The sequence below is a fragment of the Globicephala melas genome, chromosome 20 (assembly GCF_963455315.2).
Source record: "Globicephala melas chromosome 20, mGloMel1.2, whole genome shotgun sequence".
Taxonomy (NCBI): domain Eukaryota; kingdom Metazoa; phylum Chordata; class Mammalia; order Artiodactyla; family Delphinidae; genus Globicephala; species Globicephala melas.
This window is the reverse complement of record NC_083333.1, coordinates 11,273,472-11,300,555: the sequence shown is the minus strand read 5'-3', so window position 1 is coordinate 11,300,555 and position 27,084 is coordinate 11,273,472. Positions and strand designations below refer to the sequence as shown.

General features: G+C 44.3%; 1 long non-coding RNA gene across 8 annotated transcripts in view; it reads left to right on the top strand.

The window, feature by feature from the left end:
- The window catches only part of LOC132594116 (uncharacterized), a 134,206-nt gene that overhangs the window by 17,151 nt on the left and 89,971 nt on the right, over positions 1 to 27,084 (top strand). For all 8 annotated transcript variants that reach the window (XR_011377037.1, XR_011377043.1, XR_011377041.1 and 5 more), the window contains one exon: positions 10,547 to 10,624. This is a non-coding gene — a long non-coding RNA (uncharacterized lncRNA). The remainder of the gene's footprint in view (positions 1 to 10,546; positions 10,625 to 27,084) is intronic.

Below are 27,084 nucleotides of genomic sequence, written 5' to 3'. Positions count from 1 at the left end.
GGGGAGATGGTTTCGGGATGATTCAAGCACGTTACATTTATTGTGCACTATATTTCTATTACTATTACATTGTAATATATAATGAAATAATTATACAACTCACCATAATGCAGAATCAGTGGGAGCCCTGAGCTTGTTTTCACTTGCTACTTACTGATAGGGTTTTTTTTTTTAAATTTATTTATTTATTTTTGGCTGCGTTGGGTCTTCGTTGCTGCACACGGGCTTTCTCTAGTTGCGGCGAGCGGGGTCTACCTTTCGTTGCAGTGTGTGGGCTTCAGTCGTTGTGGCTTGCAGGCTCCAGAGCGCAGGCTCAGTAGTTGTGGCATGCGGGCTTCAGTAGTTGTGGCTCACGGGCTCTAGAGCGCAGGCTCAGTAGTTGTGGCGCACAGGCTTAGTTGCTCTGCGGCGTGTGGGATCTTCCCAGACCGGGGCTCGAACCCGTGTCCCCTGCATTGGCAGGCGGATTCTTAACCACTGCGCCACCAGGGAAGTCCCTACTGATAGGGTTTTGAAGTGAGTCTGCAAGCAATTGATCTATTATGGTCTCTGTGCAGTCAGACCTCTCTGCTAAGGATAATCTGTATTTGCAGCTGCTCCCCAGCACCAGCATCACCGCCTCAGCTCCACGTCAATCATCAGGCATTACATTCTCATAAGGAGCACACTACCTAGATCCCTCGCATGCACAGTTCACAGTAGGGTTTGCTCTCCTATGAGAATCTAATGCCGCTGCTGATCTGACAGGAGACGGAGCTCAGCCGATAATGCGAGCGATGGGGAGTGGCTGTAAATAGACATGGAGCTTCACTCGCCTGCCCAGCCACACCCAGCCACCACTCACCCCCTGCTGTGCTGCCTGGTTCCTAACAGGCCACGGACAGGTACTGGTCCATGGCCCGGGAGTTGGGGACCCGTGTCTTAGTTCACACAGGTTTGGGCAGGGTCCTCCAGTGTGACTGTGGTGCCAGGGGCCTGGGTCAGGGCCATGTCCAGCCTCAGCCCCTTAAACCTTTAGGCACTGGTATTGAGCCTGGCCATTTGACCAGATGACTTTGCTCGCAGAGGCTTCCCTTTCGGGAACTTTAGGGTTCTTTCCTCCTGTTGGATCTCTGTTAGAACCTTCTCAGTCTCTCAGAGATAACTTACTTAATATTAAACAGTGTGAAAAAGAATTCCAGTCTCACTCTCTTTCCTACCAGGTAGTGTCTTGGGCCTTTGAGGTCCATTTGCCCCGTCCTCCTCATCCACCAGCTCTGCCGACCAAGGGAGTATTGGGGTAGGGGTGGGAGATGGGGAGGGTGTGATGGGAAGGAGAGAGCCTTTGTGGGACCTCAAAGGGTGCTGGAGAGGGGACACTTAAGACTCAGAGGAGAGTCAAAGAAGGCTTGCTCCCAGGGAGCTATGTACTTACAGAGAGAAGAAAACTGGCAGATCCTTGCCCCCTTGCTGCCTGTCCCACTCTTCCTCCCACCTCTGCCACCCCGATCCCAAGTCAAGCCCAAAGAGTCTGCTCAAGTTTCTGTGGGTTCATGGAATCATCTTCAATCATGAATACCCTTCTAGGAGTGGCTGGCTCTGGTTGTTTAAAAAATCTGCGCCATACTGTACACTTTGCCCTGCAGCTTGCATTTCTCACTTAAGAGATCTGTTTCATGGACATTTCTGTAGTTCAGTAGTTATACCTTGGACTCATTCTTTTTTTTTTTTTTTTTTTGCTGTGCTGTGCAGCACGTGGGATCTTAGTTCCCCGACCAGGGATCAAACCTGTGACCCTGCAGTGGAAGCTCGGAGTCCTAACTACTGGACCCCCAGGGAGGGAATTCCTTGGACTCGTTCTTTTAACAGCTGCATGGTGCTCCACAGTGGTTTTAACCACTCCTCTGCTGATGATCATTCAGTTTCCACTTTTTCTGACATATGATACATGCTACAGAGGGCATGTTTGTATTTTTTTTTTTTTGTGGTACGCGGGCCTCTCACTGTTGTGGCTCTCCTGTTGCGGAGCACAGGCTCTGGACGCACAGGCTCAGCGGCCATGGCTCACGGGCCTAGCCCCTCCGCGGCATGTGGGATCTTCCCAGACCGGGGCACAAACCCGTGTCCCCTGCATCGGCAGGCGGACTCCCAACCACTGCGCCACCAGGGAAGCCCTCATGTTTGTATCTATATCCTTATGTACTTGGTGGTTTTATTTCTGTGGGTTTGAGTACAAGAAAAGGTACAAAGGATAAAATACCACCAAATAAAAAAAACAAAAACAAGAACAAAATAAAACGAATAGATAAAAGCAGTCCACAGAGCTGAGTGTCTTTTCTTGTCAGGCAGAAGAACCCACCAGGGGAGACACTGACTGACTCTTTCATGGAGGGGCATAAGTCAGGGATTTCTAACTGCTAGAAAGGGGCTGTTCATAATGTTTATGCTGATTGAAAGTTGCAAGCTTGTACCCTGGAGAGACCGGAGAGAGTCCACAGGTTTGTACACGGTTGGTGAAGACAAGTCCCATCATTCCAAGAGAGTCTTAAGTTAGGTTCACTAAGGATTGGGCATAGCAGTGTTACTCAATATTCATAACCATTTAAAATCTTCGGCTGGTTAGAAAGAGTTGTGGTGAAAAACAGCATTCAGTTTTGGTATTTCCTAGGCAGGTGCTGGTAAGATTTCTTTTACATGGGATTGCTGGGTGGAAGAGTATGTGTGTGGGAGGGGCGCAGAGTTCATTTATGATATTATGGAGAACAGGTTCGGTAGAGAGACAGAGGCAGAATGCAGATCAGAGTGTGGTGTGCCCTTTGAGAAATAAGGCCGGGAAGGAAACAGAGAGGGGGCCATGGCTGGAGATGGGTGACCAGTAGGCACCATGAGAGGTAGAAGTTGAGATGCCGGAGAATGGGATTGTTAAGTGTTGAGGGGAAGACCCCGAGGGAAGAAATAAAATCCAGAAAACGTGGGGAGGAACTGGCTGTAGATCCTGGATGCTCACAGGGGGTGGGGCCACACCACTGTAGACATTACAATGGTGTGTGGCCCTTCGAAGGGCCACATACACAAACAGATACACCAAGGTGTTAAAATCTCATGTCGTAGGGGCAGAAAGCAATCAGGAAATAAAGGTGTCTTAAAGGCTTTGTAAAGGGGCAATCATAGAAAAAACAGTAGAGAGACATGACTTGGGGTGTGACTTCCCTAGCAGTACTCTGCTTGGTTGCTGATGCAAGACAAATCAAAGGTTGGAATCATCCAGAACATTATTCTGAGGCTCCGTCTGGCAGAGGCTGACGTGAGCCCCTCCCTCGTTCTTATCTCCCCAACATCAGTGGTAGAACAGGTATGAACCCACACTTGTATGTTACCAGTTAGCATATTATGTAAACATGGTGTTAAGAAAGGCCTCCTAGATTCCCTTTCCATGAGATTGACATCTTGAAACTACTTGGATTTACTTGTTCTGAAGCTGGCTCTTCTCAACATTTCTGTAAAGAGGTTGAGAGGTTAATCCTGGGCCTTCCTCCAGACCCCACTGCTATTCTCTGTTTCTCAGGGATCCAATCTCCAACCCCTGACCTCTCTTTTCAGGACTGAACTGCAAGGCCAGACCCATGGAGTCTCGGACTTCTCACTCCATCTTAGAGAAACAAAGGTTAAGGGACAAATGAGTTGTGGGGTTCATCAGAGGGTACAAGGGATACACAAATTCTACTCCTTCTGTGGGATCCCTGCCAACATCCCTAAACCAGCCTAAACTCTTTGTTCTAACGTTTACCTTATAATCCTGTAGTATTCAGATCTCTTAATCACACTGATTTCCAGATAATTTTCATGTCTTACCTACTGCTGATGAAGCTCTTTGCTCTACCCTGTGCTGAACCATATTTAAAAGCAATCACGGGCTTCCCTGGTGGCGCAGTGGTTGAGAGTCCGCCTGCTGATGCAGGGGACACGGGTTCGTGCCCTGGTCCAGGAAGATCCCACATGCCGCGGAGCGGCTGGTCCCGTGAGCCATGGCCGCTGAGCCTGCGCGTCTGGAGCCTGTGCTCCGCAACGGGAGAGGCCACGACAGTGAGAGGCCCGCGTACGGCAAAAAAAAAAAAAAAAAAAAAAAAAAAGCGATCACTAGGGACTTCCCCGGTGGTCCAGTGCTTAAGACTCTGCGCTCCCAGTGCAGGGGGCCTGGGTACCATACCTGGTCAGGGAATAGATCCCACGTGTCGTAACTAAAAGATCCTGCATGCCGCAATTAAGACATGGCGCAGCCAAATACACACACAAATAAATAAAGTGATCACTAACCCAGAGCTGTTCCATGTAACAGATTTGTACTGAGGGTTTGAAAAGGCAGTAGCCAGGGCAGGGACTAGGGTGAGGTGAGTGAGGCACGTACCTTGAGTGCAGCATTTAAGGTGCACTCCAAAACCCGGTAATCAAGGTAAATAGTATTTTAATGAAATATTTGAAAAAATCAAAATTAATGCAAAAAATCCACAATCAACAAAATATTAAAATTTTAAAGACAGGATCAGTTGTAAGACTTAATATTAGGCATCTACATATATTCTGAAAAATTTTTTTTTAATAAATTTATTTATTTATTTATTATTTTTGGCTGCGATGGGTCTTTGTTGCTGAGCACCAGCATTCTCTAGTTGCGGGGAGCGGGGGCTACTCTTTGTTGTGGTGCACAGCCTTCTCATTGCGGTGGTTTCTCTTGTTGCGGAGCACAGGCTCTAGGCGTGGGCTTCAGTAGTTGTGGCACACTAGCTCAGTAGTTGTGGTTCACGGGCTCTAGAGCACAGGCTCAGTAGTTGTGGCACACGGGCTTAGTTGCTCCATGGCATGTGGGATCTTCCCGGACCAGGGCTCGAACCCATGTCCCCTGCATTGGCAGGCGGACTCTTAACCATTGCGCCAACAGGGAAGTCCACTGAAATTTTTTTGCAATTGTTTCTGCCACCAGAAATTGCTCTCTGGCTAACTTGACCCCCAGTACCCTCATACCCAACCCAGGATTAATGGGGGCCGTTTGCTTGCTTCTCATACAGAGTTTCAATCAGTCTTACTGTGTTCAGTCTTACCTACACCCCTGTCTTCAGGGATCATTGGTACTCTAATTTCTGAGCCTTTCTGGGGATCTGTGCTGATTGCCCCATGCACACCCTGGAGCCATTTGGCATTTTTTCTTAATCATCCATTATTTTATTTATTCTTTTTTTTAAAAAAAATTGGACTATAGTTGATTTACAATGTTGTGTTAGTTTCAGGTATACAGCAAAGTGATTCAGGGTGTGTTTGTGTGTATTTTTCAGATTCATTTCCATTATGGGTTGAGTTTGCTTGTAGGAGGGTGGACTCCAGCATCTATCAGTTCATCAGCTTGTAATCAGTATTGTGTATTTATTCTCTACCAAATCCCCCAGTAGCGATGACCAAAGAGGTATTTTAAAACAGTCTTGTGATTCTTAAACTCTGATCAAAGAAGCAAAAAGTAGTTTAACCAATATATCCTGTTTTACCAGTTTGTTACAAAATTAGGTTACACCCCTTTCAATTGTTTTTTTTTTTTTTGGCCACACCACTGCATGGCATGCAGGATCCTATTCCCGGACCAGGGAATCCTATTCCCAGACCAGGGATCGAACCTGTGCCACCTGTGGTGGAAGTGTGGAGTCTCAACCACTGGACCACCACGGAAGTCCCTCCTTTCAATATTTAGATTAAACTATTCTTTACCTCCACCCTGCCTATTAGGATATTTTTCCGTCTCCAGGATCCTTCTTCCGCGATGACAGTTAACAGTTCTGTAGTATTTACTTTGGGCCAGTCATTCTTCTAAGTGCTTTTTTGCATGTATTAGCTCATAATAACTCCAGACTCCTCAGGGAAGCTTTTTAAGTATAATGGGTTAGTACTTGTCATTATTATCTTGAGGAGAGCAAAATCTGAAAGTCTGCTCAGTCTGCCAGAGATTCCTGGGTGTGTGTTGTGTGTGTGTGTGTGTGTGTGTGTGTGTTGACTGTTGTTGCCCTTAATCAACTATGGATTGCTGGTGAATCTCAGGTTGCCTAATGATTTTGATCCTTGTCTACTGGTAAGTGACCCATTGAACACCAGTCAAGGAGAGTATCATATCCTCTTGGACAGTGATTGGTTAAGAGGTGGACACATGGCCCAAGCTGGGCCAATCAGAGCCAAAGATGCTTACTTCTGGGACTTGGATGGAAATGCAGAGAATGAAGTCTCTGTGTTTCCACCGTGGCTCCCAAGCTTGTAGACTATAGGCCTGTTGATTGCAGTGCGCTCCACTTAGAGAAACCCTAACAGAGAATAAAGCCAACATAGAGGAAAGCAAAGCTGGGTCGTGGAGGGAGAGAGAGAGACTGAGACCTGATGTTACTGTTTGAACCCCTTGATCCAGCCACATGACTGCTCCTGACTTTTCAAATTACAGGAACGAATCAATGTCATCAATGTCTTTTCCTTTTTTATCTTTTTGGCCGCACCACGCAGCATGCGGGATCTTAGTTCCCAGACCATGGATCAAACCCATGCCCCCTGCAGTGGAAGCATGGAGTCCTAAACACTGGACCGCCAGGGAAGTCCTGTCATTTCCTTTTTTTTGGCTGCATTGGGTCTTTGTTGCTGCACGCGGGCTTTCTCTACTTGTGGCAACCGGGGGCTGGCTACTCTTTGTTGTGGTGCATGGGCTCTAGGGCATGGGCTTCAGTAGTTGTGGCGCATGGGCTTAGTTGCTCCGTGGCATGTGGGATCTTCTCGGACCAGGGCTCGAACCTGTGTCCCCTGCACTGGCAGGCGGATTCTTAACCACTGTGCCACCAGGGAAGTCACAAAGAGAGATTTTTCTTTTTTAAAAACCACTTTGAACTGACTTTCTGTTACATGGATATAAAGAATCCTGGAAAATGCAACGGGTAAGACAGTGACACAGTCTGTAGGCTGGAGCACCTGGGTGCCTGTGATCTGGGTCTAAGAGATAGTGACTTAAAACAATGTGCCAGCCTGTGAGCGGTGTTCTCCCCAGGCAGCCCAGGATCTGTGTGAGTTTGGATGTGGATTTCTCACTATCTTCCTAGGGTCCTTTTCCAGATGGTACTCTTTTCTTAATTGCTGGGACCTTCTCCTCTCAGGGGCGGGAGGCTGGCATCTCCTGGCTTTTTCCCTATTTCTAGAACCTCTCTGGGTGAGTCTGTTAGTTTAAAAGCCACTGCATTTGGGTATGGGAAGACTGCCCAGTGACTGGCCTTATATTTTCACTTTGGCTCACTATTTAATATTTCTTTTTTCCCCCTTATATATAACTGGAAGTAGAAATTTTCTGTTGTTTTTTTTTTTTCTGGACAACAGTGGTGGGTTTTTTGTTTGTGTTTTGGTTTTGGAGGGGGCTTGGCGGTGGTGAGGTTTTGCCCTGGTGCCTGCCTGCTAAGCTTAGGAGGGGTGGCAAGGCAGTTCTGTCCACCAGCTGTCCTAGAGGAACTACTTTAAAGTAGGTCTTCTTACAAATGAACATATCTACGAAACAGAAATAGACTACAGACATAGAGAACAGACTTGTGGTTGCCAAGGGGGAGGGAGGGTGGGGGAGAGAAGGATTAGGAGTTTGGGGTTAACAGATGCAAACTAGTATATATAGGATGGATAAACAACAAGGCCCTACTGCATAGCACAGGGAACTATATTCAATATCCTGTGATTAAACCGTAATGGAAAAGAATATATGTATGTTTAACTGAATCACTTTGCTGTACAGCAGAAATTAACACAACATTGTAAATCAGCCATACTTCAATAAAAAAAGAAGTAGGTCTCCTTTTTTGGGATGTGGCCTCTCCCATTCCAATTGTATTTGTTCACAGATAATATTCCAAATCTTTTTCATCACTAGGTAGAGAGCACCTGTCCACTGGTCAACTAGCTTATGTTAATTTCATAGTAATGTTTGTTATCTTTCCCATAGTTCCTGGCATCTGGAAACATTTTTGTGGGCAGTGACAATAGTTAACCAGTATGTTTTGGGGGGTGTATTTTGAGTGCGGTTTTCTAGATCTCTCTTCCACAAATCCACTCTAAAGCACTAATCTGTGAGCAGTTTTGTGGTCTCCACCCAACATCAAAAAGTGGCATGTAAAGCCGGTAACATCATGAAGGTTTCACCGATTCATGTTCCAAAAATGTCACCACTCCTGCTCAGGCCACAGCGTCAACACTATATATATATTCAATGATTTATTTTATAAAGGAGTAAGTCTTTTTTTTTTTTTTTTTTTGCGGTACGCGGGCCTCTCACTGTTGTGGCCTCTCCCGTTGCAGAGCACAGGCTCCGGATGCGCAGGCTCAGTGGCCATGTCTCATGGGCCCAGCCGCTCCACGGCATGTGGGATCTTCCCAGACCGGGGCACGAACCCGTGTCCCCTGCATCGGCAGGCGGACTCTCAACCACTGCGCCACCAGGGAAGACCTCTTTCTTTTTTTAAAATATTTATTTACTTATTTTTGGCTGCGTTGGGTCTTTGTTGCGGTGTGCGGGCTTTTCATTGCGGTGGCTTCTCTTGTTGCGGAGCACGGGCTGTAGGCGCACGGGCTTCAGTTGTTGTGGCACGCGGGCTCAGTAGTTGTGGCTCTTGGGCTCTAGAGCGCAGGCTTAGTAGTTGTGGTGCACGGGCTTAGTTGCTCCACGGCAAGTGGGATCTTCCCAGACCAGGGCTCAAACCCGTGTCCCCTGTATTGGTAGGCGATTCTTAACCACTGCACCACCAGGGAAGCCCCTCCTCATTTATTTCTTTAATGTTTTTGTCCCTTGCATCAGATGTTACGGTCTTTAAGATTATGCCCTGAGGCAGTTTTAGAAGATACCCAGAAATTCTGTGAGACTATCCTTTGAAAGGTGCGGATCTATGTCTTTCCCTTTCCCCAAACCTCGGCGGGTTTGTAACTCCCTTGTAATCAATAGAGTGTGATGGAAATGACGAATGTGTGAATCCTGAGGCCAAGAATAAATGCTTGCAGCTTCTACCTTGTTTGCCAAACACTTGGTTTTGGAGCCCTGAGCTGTAAGGTAAGAAGTCTGAGCCCAGGCCATAGTGAGAGGTTACGTGTAGGTGCTACGATCAATAGCTCCAAGCGGAGGTCACAGCAGACAGTCAGCCTTATACGCCAGACATGGAAGTGAAGGCGCCTCCATGTGAATCCAGCCTCCAGCAGTCAGGCCTTCCAGCCCTGGAGCCTTCCCAGCTGAGGCCCCAGGGGTCATGCAGCGGAAACGGGCCTTTTCTGCTGGCCCCGTCTGGATCTCTGACCCACAGAATCTGGGAGCAAAAGAAAATGTTTGTTTTAAGCCTTTATGTTTTGGGTTAACTTGTTATGTATATACATACATACATATACACATCTTTATATTCATATTTATTCGATTTATTTATTTTTATTGAAGTATAGTAAATTTACAATTCTGTGTTAGTTTCAAGTATACAGCAAAGTGATTCAGTTATATATATATTCTTTTTCAGGTTCTTTTTCATTGTAAGTTATTATAAGATATTGAGTATAGGGAACTCCCTGGCGGTCCAGTGTTTAGGACCCTGTGCTCTCACTGCCAAGGGCCCAGGTTCGATCCCTGGTCAAAGATCTCACAAGCCACGTGGTGTGGCCAAAACAAAACACAACAAAACTGAGTATAGTTCCCTTGGGTTAACTTGTTATAAAGCAATAGTAATCAGAACACAGTCCTAAACTGAGTCTTCCACACTTCTCTGTACAACTAAAAGTTTGGAGGGCAGTGATGGAGAACTCATGGTCCCTGTAGGCCCACTGGCTCCCAAGAAGAAAAAAATGGTGGAGCTGAGTCAAGGGTTCCCTTTTAATCTTCCCATAATTACCAATGAGATATGTCATTTTTGCATGGATTAACTTTCTTCCTCATCAAAGAAATATCAGGAGAAGGGGACAAGTGTTCACCTCTGTCAAGAAGGGTGTTTTAGGGGCTTCCCTGGTGGCGCAGTGGTTGAGAATCTGCCTGTCAATGCAGGGGACACAGGTTTAAGCCCTGGTCTGGGAAGATCCCACATGCCGCGGAGCAACTAAGCCCGTGCGCCACAACTACTGAGCCTGCGTGTCTGGAGCCTGCGCTCTGCAACAAGAGAGGCCGCGATAGTGAGAGGCCCGCGCACCGCGATGAAGAGTGGCCCCCGCTCGCTGCAACTAGAGAAAGCCTGCACGCAGCAACGAAGACGCAACGCAGCTAAAAATAAATATAATTAATTAATTAATTAAAAAAATAAAGAGGGGTGTTTTAAAGGGTTTATTCTGCATCTCCTCTCCCCCTAAATTATTTCAGTTGACTATTTCTTTTTGTTATAGTGTCGTAATATAAATTATAGTAAAGTTAAAAGAATGAGTTATAATACATTTATGTTACATAATTATATACTATATAATTAAGAAGTTATAATAAAAATGTTATAATAAAAAATAAAAATTCTCGTATTTGTTTTCTCTTCAAATGTCTTAGTTTCTTGGCTATCTCTTCACACAGGTGTGCAGCATTATAACTCTGGAAGCTCTGAGTACGTGGGCAGGGTTGTGGACACACGGACCTCACACAGGGAAACTGGTAAGTGAAAGGGCTCTGTTATTGGGAATACCCTTAAGTGTTAGAGCAGGGAGGGCTTTCCTCTGGAGCAGTTTCCTTCTGCAGAAAAGAACTGCCCCGTCTCCTGCTTTGCTATGAGCTGCTCACAATTCGAGAAGCTGGTTGGGGAAGGACTGGGGTCCCCACCGTTCAGTGTTAAGTTTCACTTAATCTCCCTATGTTCAGTCCCATCCCTCACCCCACTTCCTCTACCTGGTCTCCCCACATCTGGAGCATCTCATTTCTTCATAAGGTAAACTTCCCGTCTCTTGTACAGAAGGTGCCAGCCTGCAAATATGGAACATGAGGGAAGGTAGTGGTCTGATCCCTCAGTAACACATGTCCAAGCACCTCCTCATTTTAGCCTCATGTCTCACCTGCGGTTTTTGTGGTACCTACAATCTCCAAGGGCTGAGCCTTTCCAGGTTCTGTGAGGTTTAATTGGCTCCTTTCCCAGTGGGCACCCCTATCAGGGTTAGGAAGATTAAATTGCCCAAAGTTATACATCTAATCATGGAATTTAGACTCCATCTCAGGTTTGTCCGTCTTCAAACCTCTGTATTTCTTATTTTATAAAGCTAGAAAAAAGCCTGATAAGCCTGAGAAAATAGAATACCAGAAGAACCAATTTCAGAATATAGATGCAGGATTCCTAAATGTTAACAAACTGAATCTAGCACAATATTGAAAAATCTATACAAGGCAGGCGACTCAGTAAAGAAATGCAGAGTAAAATGAGATATCACTTTTGTGTGTATGTGATTAACTTAGCAGAGATTTTAAGAAAGATCCTACCCACTGTAGGCAGTGGATGGAGGAAATAGGCATTCCCATATGTTTCTGGTGTGAGAATAAATTGGCATCACCTTTCGAGGGGTCGCTTTTACTATATGTAACAAAGTCTTAGTATCCTCCATAACTTTTGGCCCAGAAGTTCCAGTTCTAGGAATTTATTTTCAGGAAACAATCATGATAGGCACAAACATTTAGCTATGAGGATATTAATATCAATGTTATCTATAATATTGAAAAATTAATAACAATGTATCTGTTCACCACTGTGGGCTTGATAAAAATAAACTATAATACCAAACAAAATAATGTTGGAGAATAGTTTTAATAATATGAAAATATGATAACGATACATTAAGTGAAATACATAGGTTCAGAATGGTGTGTTCTCATTGTATTGCCATTTGTCTGTGCAAGTGATGAAAACTGAACTAAAAGTGGCTGAAGAGAAAGAAAAGGAACGTACTGATTCATAGTACTAGAAAGTCAGGGCGTGTAATACCTCAGGCAAGTTGGGTCCAGGCACTCATGGATCATCACGAGAAATCTTTTTCCATCTCTTAATTTGTATTTTGTGTTGGTTTTACTTTCACATAGACTCTCCATGAGAGCCGTTAAAGAGGGTGTATTAGTCAGTGTCTTCCAGAGAAACAGAGCCAAGGGGACCCGGAAAGCTGATGGTGTAGATTCTAGGCTGAGTCTGAGGCCTGAGAACCAGGAGCGCTGAGAGTAAAAGATTGATGTCCAAACTCAAGTTGTCAGGTAGAGAGTGGACTCAGCCTTCCTCCACCTTTTTGTTCTATTCAGCTCTCAATGGATTTGATAGGTCCACCCACGCTAGGGAGGGCTGTCTTCTTTACTCAGTCCACTAATTCAAATGTTAATCTCTTCTTGGAACACCTTCAGGCACACCCAGAAATAATTTTTAGCCAGTTATCTGGGCACCCCTGTTGCCCAGTCAAGTTGACACATAAAATTAACCATCACAAGTCCACCCCGTCAAGTTGACACTCATACATGTCTCCTTAACCCATACTAATCTCCAAGTAAAGAATAACAAAGGTTGGGCTTCGCTGGTGGCGCAGTGGTTGAGAGTCCGCCTGCCGCTGCAGGGGACACGGGTTCGTGCCCCGGTCCGGGAAGATCCCACATGCCGCGGAGCGGCTGGGCCCGTGAGCCATGGCCGCTGAGCCTGCGCGTCCGGAGCCTGTGCTCCGCAACGGGAGAGGCCACAACAGTGAGAGGCCCGCGTACCGCAAAAAAAAAAAAAAAAAAACACAAAGGCTTAATTCCACCTGACACAACACGACTCTCCATACAACTGAAAATGCACTAGCCCCTTCCTCAGAAGAGGAGGTAAAGTCCTTGAGTGATGTTTACTCTCCTTGTCACCCTCTAACTTAAACAGTATGATGTAGAATTAACAATACTTAAATATTATGATTTAAAGTCAATACATCTTATGTTGCATGATAAGGAAATAAGAGAGGAAAGAAGACAAAGATACTCCCACACAATCATAACAAAATAAGGAGGAAATCCTCTATGACAGTTACAATCCTCATTTCTCTAACTGGCCACGTGGCTGGTATTTATAACTACTTTCTCCCGCTACCCATTCTGTATTGCCTTTGCCTTCAACAAGCACCTGAGATGGTCATCATCATTCTTTACTTGTAGGATGACCAAACCTTCATTCCTGAAGGGTTTGCACCATTAGTAGTCATGCCTGGGTTGGATTGTACTTTTCCATTGACCTTAATCATAGGACACAGTAATACTAAGAGATGTCTAAGGGATCTCCTGTATTCCACACATATTCTTCCTTACCTCCATCGTGGATAGTCCAATTTCCTCTTGGCAGCCAGGATCAATCACTCCAGCCAGCATAGTAACTCCCTTCTTTGCCTGTTGATTCAGTCATGAGATGCCCAAAGTGGCCGATGGCTCTCTTAACTTCCAGCTCATTGGAGTCATTGTTATATCTCTTAGTGGAAGCATTCCTCCTTCTGGAACTAAGACCTGTAGGCCAGCAGAGCATAAGGTCACAGGAACAGGAAGCTAAAACTTTGCTAGTGGGTCATTAGGGGTTCGAGTGAGTGGTACCACTCCCATTTCCACCCCAATTCCTGGATCCGTGAATCCTGGCTATGGGAGAAACAGCACTGTATATTGGACACTGATTCAGAGCATATACAGCCTCCTGGAGAACCTGGCCGCAGCCCTGAGAGGTATCGCCACCTAGCTGGCACTGTAACTGAGTCTTCACAGGGCCGTTCCACTGTTCTATCCAACCAGCTCCCTCAGGATGGTGGGGAGCATGTTAAGACTAGTACATTCCATGAGTGTGGGCTTATTGTTGCACTTCTTTTGCTGTGAAGTTCTTTTTTTTTTTTTTTAATGTGTGAAGTGAGTTCTTGGTCAAGCATTTCAGTGTGGAATAATACCATGGGAGTGGATAAGGTATTCTGCAAGTCCACTGATGGTAGTTCTTGCAGAAGCACTGTGTGCAGGGAAGGCAAATCTGTATCCAGAGTAAGTGTCTATTCTAGGAAGAACAAAATGGTACTCCTTCCGTGATGGAAGTTGTCCAGTACAGTCAACAGGCCGGAAAGTAGCTAGCAGATCACCTCGGGGATGGTGCTGTATCAACGACTAGGTGTTGGTCTCTGCTGCTGGCAGGTTGGGCACTCAGCAGTGGCCACGGCCAGGTTGGCCTTGGGGAGTGGAAGTGCGTGTTGCTGAGCCTGTGCATTGCCTTCACCGCTGCCACCATGGCTGCCGCATTCATGAGCCAAGTGGGTGATGACTGGGCTGGCTGTGGAAAGAGACTGGCATCCCCAGGATGGGTCATCCTTTCCGCGTCATTATTAAAATCTTCCTCTGCTGAGCTTGCCCTTCGGTGAGCTCACGTGGGACACAAGTACCTTCATGGTTTTTTGCCCATATATCTCTTCACCACATTTCCTCATCACCAGTTTTCCAGTCATGTACCTTCTGAGTCCCTAACCATCCAGCCAAACCACTGGACACGTAAATCAGTATATAATCACGTGTCTGGCCATTTCTCCTTCCAAGCAAAGTGAACAACCAGGTGCACTGTCTGAAGTTCTGCCCACACCACTCTCCTTCAGGGACGTCCCCAAAGGGCCTGTGGTGCTACAGCTGTCCAGTTTTGGGTGGTGCCTGCATATTGTGCTTCTAGAACCATCTGTAAACCAGACCAGAGTCTTCTCTTTCTCTGTCAGCTGCCATGGAGAACTCCCCATGAGGCCATAGGTGCAGGATGGGAGAGAGAAGGGGCAGCAGGAGTGGGGACCATGGACCTTTGGGCCACATCTTCATGTAATTTACTTGTGCTTTCAGGGCCTGCTCAGGCCTCATCATGTATATGTCACTTCCATTTGATGATGGAGTGCCGCCGTGCACTATGTGCCTTGGTGGGTCAGGTAACGCCCAGTTCATGGTGGGCAGTTCAGGTCACATGGCAACTTGGGAGTCCTTGGTCAAGCGTTCAGTCTCTGCTAAGGCCCAGTAGCAGGCCAAGAGCTGTTTCTCAAAAGGAGAGTAGTTATCTGGAGGGGATGGCAGGGCTTTGCTCCAAAATCCTAAGGGCCTGCACTGCAGTTCACCTATAGGGGGCTGTCAAATGCTCCAAACAGCATCGCATGTCAAGAAGGAATATCTTGACATGCCCCTTACCCCGGACCCCTCGAAATTTCACTGAGGTGGAGGGTCCCTGAATTTTTGTTGGATTTATTTCCCACTTTCTGGCATGCAAATGTCTTACCAAATCTAGAGTAGTTGCTACTTCTTGCCCACTAGGTCTGATGAGATTAATGTCATCAATGCAGTGGACCATAGTGATAGCTCTGTGGGAGAGAAAGGTGATCAAGATTCCTGAGAACTAAATTATGACATTGGGCTGGAGAGTTGGTGTATCCCTGAGGTAGCATCAGAAAGGTCTGTTGTTGGCTTTGACAGCTGAAAGCAGACTGCTTGACAGGGTGGAGAAAAAGGCATTTGCCAGATCAGTAGCTGCATGCGAGGTGCCAGGAGATGTGTTATTGGGCTGGCCAAAAGGTTCATTCGGTCTTTTCCGTAAGATGGCTCTAGTAGCGCTTAGTTGTCTTTAACTTCATTGGAAACAATGTTGTTAGATTGTATTATGAAAGCTATCATATCAGCATGCATTTTTTTTAAAAAAACTTATTAAAATTGGTGAATTTTTGTATAGCCATTTTAATATTGAAGATGGAAGAGAAAAAGCAACATTTTCGGCATATTATGCTTTATTATTTCAAGGAAGGTAAAAACGCAACTGAAATGCAAAAAAAGATTTGTGCAGTGTATGGGGAGGGTGCTGTGACTGATCGAACTTGTCAAAAGTGGTTTGCTAAGTTTCGGGCTGGAGATTTCTCGCTGGGCAATGCTCCATGGTCGGGTAGACCAGTTGAAGTTGCTAGCAATCAAATTGAGACATTAATTGAGAATAATCAACGTTATACCACACGGAAGATAGCTGACATACTCAAAATATTCAAATCAAGTGCTGAAAATCACTTGCACCAGCTTGGTTATGTTCATTGCTTTGATGTTTGGGTTCCACATAAGTTAAGCGAAAAAAACCTCCTTGACTGTATTTCTGCATGTGATTCTCTCCTTACACATAATGAAAACAAATTGTGATGGGCGATGAAAAGTGGATACTGTACAATAATGTGGAATGGAAGAGATCGTGGGGCAAGCGAAATGAACCACCACTAACCACACCAAAGGCTGGTCTTCATCCAAAGAAGGTGATGTTGGGCTTCCCTGGTGGCGCAGTGGTTGAGAGTCCGCCTGCCGATGCAGGGGACACAGGTTCGTGCCCCGGTCCGGGAAGATCCCGCATGCCGGGGAGCGGCTGGGCCCGTGAGCCATGGCCTCTGAGCTTGCGCGTCCGGAGCCTGTGCTCCACAACGGGAGAGGCCACAACAGTGAGAGGCCCGCGTACCGCCAAAAAAAAAAAAAAACAACAACAAAGAAGGTGATGTTGTGTATATGGTGGGATCGGAAGGGAGTCCTCTATCATGAGCTCTTTCCAGAAAACGAAACGATTAATTCCAACAAGTACTGCTCCCAACTAGACTGACTGAAAGCAGCACTTGATGAAAAGCGTCCGGAATTAGTCAACAGAAAACGCGTACTCTTCCATCAGGATAACGCAAGACCACATGTTTCTTTGATAACCAGACAAAAACTGATACAGCTTGGCTGGTAAGTTCTGATTCATCCGCTGTATTCATCAGACATTGCACCTTCGGATTTCCATTTATTTTGGTCTTTACAAAATTCTCTTCATGGAAAAAACTTCAATTCCCTGGAAGACTATAAAAGGCACCTAGACAGTTCTTTGCTCAAAGAAATAAAAAGTTTTAGGAAGATGGAATTATAAAGTTGCCTGAAAAATGGCAGAAGGTAGTGGAACAAAATGGTGAATACATTGTTCAATACAGCTCTTGGTGAAAATGAAAAATGTCTTATTCTTACTTTAAAACCGAAGGAACTTTTTGGCCAACACAGTACTTTGCTCAAGCAATGAAACCACATCTGGTACAGTAACTGCTAGTGGAAACACCACCTGGTTAGGCTTGTGATAATCCATTATTATTCTTTAAGACCCATCTATCTTCTGCACAGACCAGAAAGGCAAGTTGAGTGGCAATATGGTGGGAATTAACACCCCTTTATCCTTTATGTCCTTGATGGTGGTACCAATCTCTGCGATACCTCCAGGAATGCAGTACTGCTTTTGGTTTACTATTTTCCTATGTAGAGGCAGCTCTCGTGCCTTCCACTTGGCCTTTCTCACTCCACAAGTCAGGAAACTAATGGGGGGATTCTGCTAGCTGCTGAGTGTATTTATTCCAATTACACATTCTGGAACTGAGGAAATAGCTACAAGGTGGGTTCAAGGACCCACTGGGCCCTCTATGAGACAGACCTGAGCTAAAACTCCATTGATCTCCTGACTTAAATCAGGCTCTCCTCTGACTGGTGGATCACAGTGACATTTTGGGTCTCCTGGCATTAATTTCAGTTCAGAGCCAGTGTCCAGAAGTCCCTGAAAGGTCTGATTATTTCCTTTCCACCAACACACAATTACTCTGGCAAAGGCTGAAGGTCCCTTTGGGGGAAGGCTGAGAGAAAGATCAACAGCATAAATTTTTGGTAGCTTACGAGGGTCCTTCCTCAAGGGGACTGGCCTCCCCTTCATTCAACGGGTTCTGGGTCTGTAAACTGGGTCAAGTCTGGGAATTGACTGTGGGACCATTATTCCAGTTAGACTTTTGTTCACCAGACCTGGAATTTTTTTGTTCATATAGATCAAGTAAGCATTTAGTAGGCTTCCTATCTATTTCACTTCTGGAACACCACCATCAACCTGCCACCCAGGTCTATGAGTGTCAGACTGTTCTATTAATACTTTGGCTCTGCTATCCATTATGGTAGCCAAGCCAATCTCGCCTTTGGGTGGTTGAGTGCTACCACTTGGCCTCCACCATCCTGGGATCCAGTTACTCCCATCACATTTAGGGTTCCCAATTCAGTGGCTGCAGTTCCCACTGGGAGATCTGGCCTACAGAGAAGAGCAATCTCAGAGCTCCTCCAGGCTGCTGGGGCTCCCCTCACAAACTTCCTTCTCACTGTCTTCCAGACCCTCCCAGAGAGGGTGAGTAGGCCTTAAATGACAAATGCCCTGTAACATTCCAATCTCCCTAATCCTTTGAATCCTTTCCTCGACATTAAACCAAGGCAGGTTCATCATTTCCAGTTTACTCACTGTGGGCCGCCTTTTGGCCCATGTTTCAGCCAACCAACCAACCAAACTGTTCTAACTTCCCAAGCTGCAAACTAAATGCAGAATCTCTGCCTAGTGAGCCCGTATGAGTAAATTTGGCCTGATCCAATTTTATGTTCCTTCTACCATTATCCCACACCCTTAGCGTCCATTCCTCCACGTTCCCCAGATCTCTGTCTGTGTAAATTAGGAAACCTTAAGTTATATATTGTTATAAATTATATATGAATATAAATACTAAAAAGAGATTTATTATAAGGTATTGGCTCCTATGATTATTGAGGCTGAGAAGTCCCATGATCTGCCATCTGTAAGCTGGAAACCAAAGAGAACTGATGGTGTATCAGAGGCCTGAGAGCTGGAGAGAAGGTGGCGTAGATTCTAGTCTGAGTCTGAAGGCTTGAGAAGTAGGGGTGCTTGAGGGCAGGACTTTAAATAGGCAGAGAGCAAATTCAACCTCTTTGCACCTTTTTGCTCTATTCAGCCGCAATGGATTGGATAAGGCCCACCCACAGTGGGGAGGGCCATCTGCTTTACTCAGCCCACTGATTCAAATGCTAGTTTCTTCTGGAAACACTTTCACAGACTACCTAGAAATAAGGGTCAACCAGCTATCTGGGCATCCTGTGGCCCAAGTCAAGTTGACATGTAAAATTAACCATCACAGAGGGCTAGTAGCAGCTCTGGGATTATGTTTTACCAATGCGAAAGTCTAACAAAGATAGAGTCTTTCCTTTCAAATCATTCCAGCAAAAATCCCAATGCTGCATCTCTTTGGCCAGGCTTGGGTCACGTACTCCTCTTCTTCAGCTGAGAGGTGGTGTGAGTGCCACCTTAATAGTAGTTTAGATAGCTAAAATTTATTGAGTACTAATTATGTGTAAATCATGAATCTGAGTCTAAATTTTCTGTGATTAGATGTGTAACCTTGGGCAATTTAGCCTCCCCAAGCCTGAAAAGGACTCAAAATCAGTGTCCTCTGTGTTATTTCACTTAATCCTCCTGACAACTCCAATAAAATGGATTCTATCATCATCCTCATTTAACTGATGAAGAAACTAAAGCCCAGGCAGGTTACGTATATTATGCATGACAAAAGAATTAGCAAATGGTGAGTCCACCTGCATGGACTGAAAATATGGGTGGAGGCAGTTTCCTCCCAAAAGAATCAGATGCTGCTTCTGACATTGAAGACAGAGCCCAAAACAAAAGAAAAACAAAATGAAACAAAACAAACAACCACTCAGGATACAGGGATGTGAAGACTTAAAAAATCTATCACTAATATACTCATAAAGGTAAGAGAATATATTGCACTCGTGTTATAAGAACAGGATGATATAATTATAAATATTAAGAGAAAAAAGAAAGCCCTTAAAAGTTAAAGCAGGATAGTAGGCCCAAAAAATGTAATAGAAGAGTTGGAAGGTAAACTTGAGGAAATCCTGAAGATGAAGAGATGGAAAATAGGAGAGAAAAGATTAAAACAATAAGTCTGAGAGGTTCAATATCTGAATAATAGAGTTCCAGACAGAGAGAACAGAGAAGATTTAGGGGAAGCAGTCATCAGTAAAACAATACAGAAACATTTACCAAGCTCAAGGACATGAGTTTCCAGATTGAGGGGTCCTTCAAATGCCCAGAAAAAAGGATGAAAAGAGACCCACCAAGACACATCATCATGAAATTTCAGAACATGGGGGCAAAGAGATTTAAAAAATCTTTGAGAGAGAAAAAGAGAGATGGAGATTAGGAATCAGATTTGACTTTTCATTCTTCAGTGAATAACACTGGAAGCAAGAAGACAACAGAGCAATGCCCTCAAAATTCTGAAGCAGCATGATTTCCAACCTAGAATTCTCCACCCAGCTAAATTATCAATCAACTCTGAGGGTAAATAAAGACATTTTCAAGTATGCAACGTTTCAAAGCATTTCCCTCCTATGCATCCTTTCTGAAGAAGCTACTGAAGGCTGTGCTATTTTTATAAATTAATTTTTGGCTACGTTGGGTCTTCGTTGCTGCCTGCGGGTTTCCTCTAGTTGTGGTGAGCGGGGTCTACTTTTTATTGCAGTGCATGGGCTTCTTATTGTGGTGGCTTTTTTTGTTGTGGAGCACGGTCTCTAGACATGGGGGCTTCAGTAGTTGTGGCACGTGGGCTCAGTAGTTGTGGCTCGTGGGCTCTAGAGCACAGGCTCAGTAGTTGTGGCTCACGGACTTAGTTGCTCTGCGGCACATGGGATCTTCCCAGACCAAGGATCAAACCTGTGTCCTCTGCATTGGCAGGCGGATTCTTAACCACTGCACCACCAGGGAAGTCCTTACTGTACCTTTTTTTTAAAAAATTAATTAATTTATTTATTTTTGGCTGCATTGGGTCTTTGTTGCTGCGCACGGGCTTTCTCTAGTTGCGGCGAGCGGGGGCTACTCTTTGTTGCGGTGCACGGGCTTCTCATTGCGGTGGCTTCCCTTGTTGCGGAGCATGGGCTCTAGGTGCACAGGCTTCAGTAGTTGTGGCGCGTGGGCTCAGTAGTTGTGGTTTGCGGGCTCTAGAGCGCAGGCTCCGTAGCTGTGGTGCACAGGCTTAGTTGCTCCGCGGCTTGTGCGATCTTCCCAGACCAGGGCTCGAACCTGTGTCTCCTACATTGGCAGGCGGATTCTTAACCACTGCGCCACCAGGGAAGCCCCTTACTGTGCTTTCTGAACAAGAGAGTAAACCAAGAGGAAGGCATGACATACAATAAATAGGAATCTGACACAGGAGAAAGGTGAAGGGAATCCTCAGGGCGAGGGTAATGGGAGATTCCAGGATGACAGCTGTGCACTGGATGCAAAAGGAAACAAATTCAGACTGAAGCAGTGCGACCCGAGAGAGAGATGAATTGAGGACTGACACCACCATTCGCCCCACACCATCATGCAGACTTTTAAATCAAGGATAAACTGTCCAGAGAGTCTGACCCACATTTTCCTCTGAAGTTTGTCAATACGCTCATCACTCCTGGCTGACCTGCTGCCTGATCTGCTGTGGACAGTGTCTCGCAATGCTCCGCTTAGACCTCTTCTAGGAGCTGGAGGGCAAGTCCTGGTGAGCAGAAAATACAGAACAGCCTCTCCCTCTGACTATATCCTGGCCAAACACCTAAGAGCTGGCCCATGCTGTGGTGCTGCCACATGTCTCAGCTGCGCTGAGCCCAATGCCCAGTGTTACTCATCATGTTACTCAGTGATTTTCCCATAAAAGGCTCTTATAAATACTCAGGGAAGCTGAAGCCAGGCAGTGACCCAGAGACAGTTCAGCTTATCTTCTCCTTCTACAGTGCCAGTGTCACCCTTTCCTTACCCTCCTTGTTTGGTGCTTACTACTCAGATTTTCAAAACTCAGTAATATTTAGGGAGGCATATCTAGGTGGAAAACTAAAAAGGAAAAGTGAAAGTCAACAGTGAAAAGTGAAAATCAACACGAAAGTCATCACAGTGGTTAGCGCTGGGGGGTAGAGAAAAGACTGCAACTGAGGTGTAAACAGAGGCCTTGGAAGGACTGGCTGTGTTTTATATCTCAAAATTAGTGGATGATTGCTTTTTTTGTTTTTGAATTTTATTGTATTATTTTTTTATACAGCAGGTTCTTATTAGTTATCTATTTTGTACATATTAGTGCATGTATGTCAATCCCAATCTCCCAATTCATCCCACCCCCCCTTCCCCCCTTGGTGTCCAACATTTGTTCTCTACATCTATGTCTCTGTTTCTGCCTTGCAAACCGGTTCATCTGTACAGCGTGAAGTCAGAAAGAGAAAAACAAATATCGTATATTAACACATATATGTGGAATCTAGAAAAATGGTACAGTGGATGACTGTTTACCCTATTATTACATTTAAGTTGCACAAATGATTTTATTCCCCTTTTTGTTTGTATGATACATTTCACAGCAAACCATTGAAAAAAATCAGGTGCTGTTACTCAATAAATAAGGAAATGAATGCAGACAAGCAGAACTAAGAACTGTTCTTCCAGAATCTTTGAAAAATGAAAACACCTGCAAAGAGAAAAAACAGGAGGGGACACTTGTGTCTGGCTCTTTCTGTTACAGGGAACAGAGACCTGCTTAATTTATTCATTTTTTAAAAAATTTATTTTATTGAAGTACAGTTGATTTATATTGTTGTGTTAATTTCTGCTGTACAGCAAAATGATTCAGTTATATGTATATATACATTCTTTTTCATTATGGTTTATCACAGGATATTGAATATAGTTCCCTGTGCTATACAGTAGGACCATTCTCTATATAACAGTTTGCATCTGCTAATCCCAAACTCCCAATCCATCTCTCCCCCACCCCTGCTTAATTTAACTCAAGAAAGGAGTTGGGGTTGTTTTGAGTCTACGTGTGGAATGAACTGGAATGATAAAACTCAGGTAGTTTTTCACTCTCTCTACAGGCATCTCTGTGTCCCTGTCTGTCTGCTCTGCTCCCTATTGGCTATATAGTAAACCTCCCCCAAATTCTTTGGCTTAAAACAACAATCACCATTTATTTATTGGCTCATGATGCTGTGATTTGGGAAGGGATTGGCAGGAACAGCTCATCCCTGCTCCATCAAGTGTTGGCCGGGTCAGCTTGACTGGGGCTGGAGGATGGCTGATGGCTTCACTCACATGTGTGGCTTCTCAGCTAAGGCGTCCAGAACAGCGAGGGGCTGGCTGGACCAATCTCTCCAGCAGGGCTTCTTTACATGGTGACTTAAGGCTCCAGAAGAAGTAAAGCAGAAGCTGTCAGGCCCCTTAAGCAGCAGGTCCAGAACTGGCACCATGTCATTTCTGTTACATTTTGTTGGTCGAAGAAAGTTCATGTCATGGGGAGGAGAAATAGGCTTCACCTCCTGATGGGGGGCGTGGCTTACAGAGGTGGGAAGAACACTTGGCAGCTATTTTTGCAAACAATAGTTTTCCTCCCACCACATAATTTTTTTTTTGATTTGCATATAATTTTAGTTTGTTGTTGCCTTAACTCCACCCGTGTTTTTCTGTCACCTACAACTTTATTGCCAACTAGCAGACTTGTTTTGTGTTTTTAAGTTCAAATTCATAAGAACTGTTTGGTTCAGTTCATCTTTTCACCTCATGCCACTGGTCCAAGCCTATTTTTTTCCTCAAGTTTTTAGTTTGAAAAACATTGTTTCAGAATAGTTGCATGACTAGTACACTGAATGCCTATATACCCTTCACTTAGAGTCACCAATTTTAACATTTGCCACATTTGCTGGATCACACTTTCTCTATGCATGAACGTATGCAGTTAGTTGAAGACATCATAGCATTTTGTCTTTAAATACTTTGGGATATATCTTCTGAGAACAAGGGCATTCTCTTACATAACCACAATCAAATGAGCATACTCAAGAAATTGAACAATTATATACAGCTGTAATCTAATGTACTGTCCATATTAATATTTCCACAATTGCCCCAATATTGTTCTTTATGTATGACTTTTTTGGATCCAATATTCAAATTATGATCACACGTAGAAATTTGTTGTCATGTCTCCCTAGTGCCCTTTAATTTAGACAAGTTCTCTGGCTGTTTTTCATATATTTTTAAAAAATATTTATTTATTTATTTTCCTGCACCGGCTCTTCATTGCAGCACACGGGATCTTTTAGTTGCAGTATGCAGACTCTTAGTTGTGGCATGTGAACTCTTAGTTGCGGCATGCGAGATCTAGTTCCCCAACTAGGGATCGAACCCTGGCCTCCTGCATTGGGAGCATGGATTCTTACCCACCGGACCACCAGGGAAGTCCCTGTATTTCATCTTTATGACATTGACTTTTTGGAGAGTCTAGGCCAGTTGTTGTGCACACTGTCTTTCAGTTTGGATTTGCCTGATTATTTCCTCATGATCAGATTCAGCTTAAACCTTTTTGGTGAGAATACTACATAGGTGATGTAGTGTGGCTAGCCAGTTGATTGGTTGCTCTTAGACAATTGCTGGCCAGTTGCCTATTTGTGCTCACTCCCATCCCCCTTCTCTTATCCTGTGCCCCATCATTCCCCAGTCTCCTTAGCCCAGAACCTTCTGTGTAAGTTTGGCCAAGGGGAGACAGTGACAGATGATTGGAGAATAGGAGAAGTGGAAAGCTGGGATATTTCCCTCTCTTTCTCGTTTCCTTCTCTCCTATGAAGTCTCTTGTTCCCCCCCACCCCAAACAGAAACTGCCTCTGTGGTTCCAGCTCCCTGGAAATCCCCCTCCTTGGTTCTGGCTCCTTCTGACTGGCCCCAACCTCTGTGCTCTGATAAAACCTCCTTCTCCTGCCATCCCTTCAGCCCTAGGGCAGCACTTAACTTCTGGCTGTTGCTAACCTCCAGTTGCCTTACCATCCTGTGTTTGGCTTCTCAGCTTTTCCATTTCCTGTGGAACCAATTTCCTTTATTTGGTTTGAAAAACCCAGGCTGGCCTCTGCTTTCCTGACTAAACCCTGACTAATACAGGCAGGGTGTCTAATCCCAGTGACCTATGGGATGGGGTTACATGGTATAAACTAAGGCAGCATTAGCAACAGGGGCTATAAGAGGGGAAATTCCTTTAGAAGGAGGAGTATGCACTGTAGGTCTCCTCCCTGGTTACATAGAAAGGAAATGTACAAAAAGGTAACATCTCTGGGTGGTAGAATTTTGGGAGATTTTCATATTATTTTTCTTCTTTTTTGTTTATCCACATTACTTATGTTTTCTGCAACAGACATGGATTGTTTTTGGCATGAAGAAAAAATCTAGCATGCCATATTTAGTAAACAAATGAGAGGATGTTGTGCTCAATAAGATATATCAGAGGATATGGAAGTGGCTAACCCCCATAAGAGTACTTTGGCTCCCAAATATTTTTCTCAGCTTTATTGAAGTATAATTGATAAATAAAGTTGTAATAGATTTAAAGTGTACACTGTGAGATTTGACTATGCATGTACATTGTGAAGTGATTCCCACAATTGAGTTAACACTTCCACCGTCTCACATATTTACCATTTATTTATTTATTTTGGTGCAAATACTTAAGTTCTATTCTCTTAGTAAATTTCAATTATACAGTGCAGCGTTATCAACTATAGTCACCATGTTATACATTAGATCTTCAGACCTTATTCACCGTATAACTGAAAGTGTGCACCCTTTTACTAACCTCTCCTCTTTTGTTGCAACCCCCAGCCCCTAGCAAACACCATTCTATTCTTTGTTTCTATGAGTTCAACTTTTTTTGAAAATTGAAGTATAGTTGATTTACAATATTGTGTTAGTTTTAGGTGTACAGCAAAGTGACTCAGATATATCTATATCTGTATCTATTTTTAAGGGTTCTATTCCATTATAGAATATTACAAAATATTGAATATAATTCCCTATGCTATACAGTAAATCCCTGTTGCTTATCTGTTTTATGTATAATAGTTTGTGTCTGTTAATCCCATGCTCCTAATTTGTCCCTCCTTCCCTCCCTCTCCCCTTTGGTAACCATCAGTTTGTTTTCTATATCCATAGGTCTGTTTCTGTTGTGTATAGGGATTCATTTGTATTATTTTTTAGATTCCATATATAAGTGATATCATATAGTATTTGTCTTTCTCTTTCTGACTTATTTCACTAAGTAAAATATTCTCTAGGTCCATCCGTGTTCCTGCAAATGGCAATATTTCATTCCTTTCTATGGCTGAATAGTATTGCATTGTATATATATACTACATCTTCTTAAGCCCATCATCTGTCGTTGGGCACTTGGGTTGTTTCCATGTCTTGGCTATTGTAAATAGTGCTGCTATGAACATTGGGTTGCATCTATATTTTTGTTTGTTTGGTTTTTTTTTTTAGAAGTTTTATATATTTATTTATGTATTTTTGGCTGCGTTGGGTCTTCGTTGCTGCCTGCAGACTTTCTCTAGTTCCCTCGAGCAGGGACTACTCCTCGTTGCGGTGCGCGAGCCTCTCATTGCGATGGCTTCTCTTGTTGTGGAGCACGGGCTCTAGGCGCACAGGCTTCAGCAGTTGTGGCTTGTGGGCTCAGTAGTTGTGGCTCGTGGGCTCAGTAGTCGTGGCACATGGGCTTAGTTTCTCTGCAGCATGTGGGATCTTCTCGGACCAGGGCTCAAACCCATGTCCCCTGCACTGGCAGGCGGATTCTCAACCACTGCGCCACTAGGGAAGCCCACATCTATATTTTTGAATTAGAGATTTTGTTTTTTCTGGGTATATACCCAGGAGTAGGATTGCTGGATCATATGGTAGCTCTACTTTTAGTTTTTTAAGGAACGTCTATACTTTTTTCCATAGTGGCTACACCAATTTGCATTCCCACCAACGGTGTAGGAGGGTTCCTTTTGTCCACACCTTCTCCAGCATTTATTATTTGTAGACTTTTTAAAGATAGCCATTCTGACCGGTGTGAGGCGATACCTCATTGTGGTTTTGATTTGCATTCCTTTAATAATTAGCAATGTTGAGCATCTTTTCATATGCCTGTTGGCCATCTGTAGTTCTTCCTTGGAAAAATGTCTGTTTAGGTCCTCTGCCCACTTTTCGATTGGGTTATTCTTTTTTTTGGTATTGAGTTGTATGAGCTGTTTGTATATTTTGGATATTAACCTCTTGTTGGTCACATGATTTGCAAATATTTTCTCCCATTCTGTAGGTTGTCTTTTCATTTTGTTGATGATTTCCTTTGCTGTGCAAAAGCTTTTAAGTTTGCTTCAATCCCATTTGTTCATTTTTGGTTTTACTTCTGCCTTAGGAGACTGATCTAAGAAAA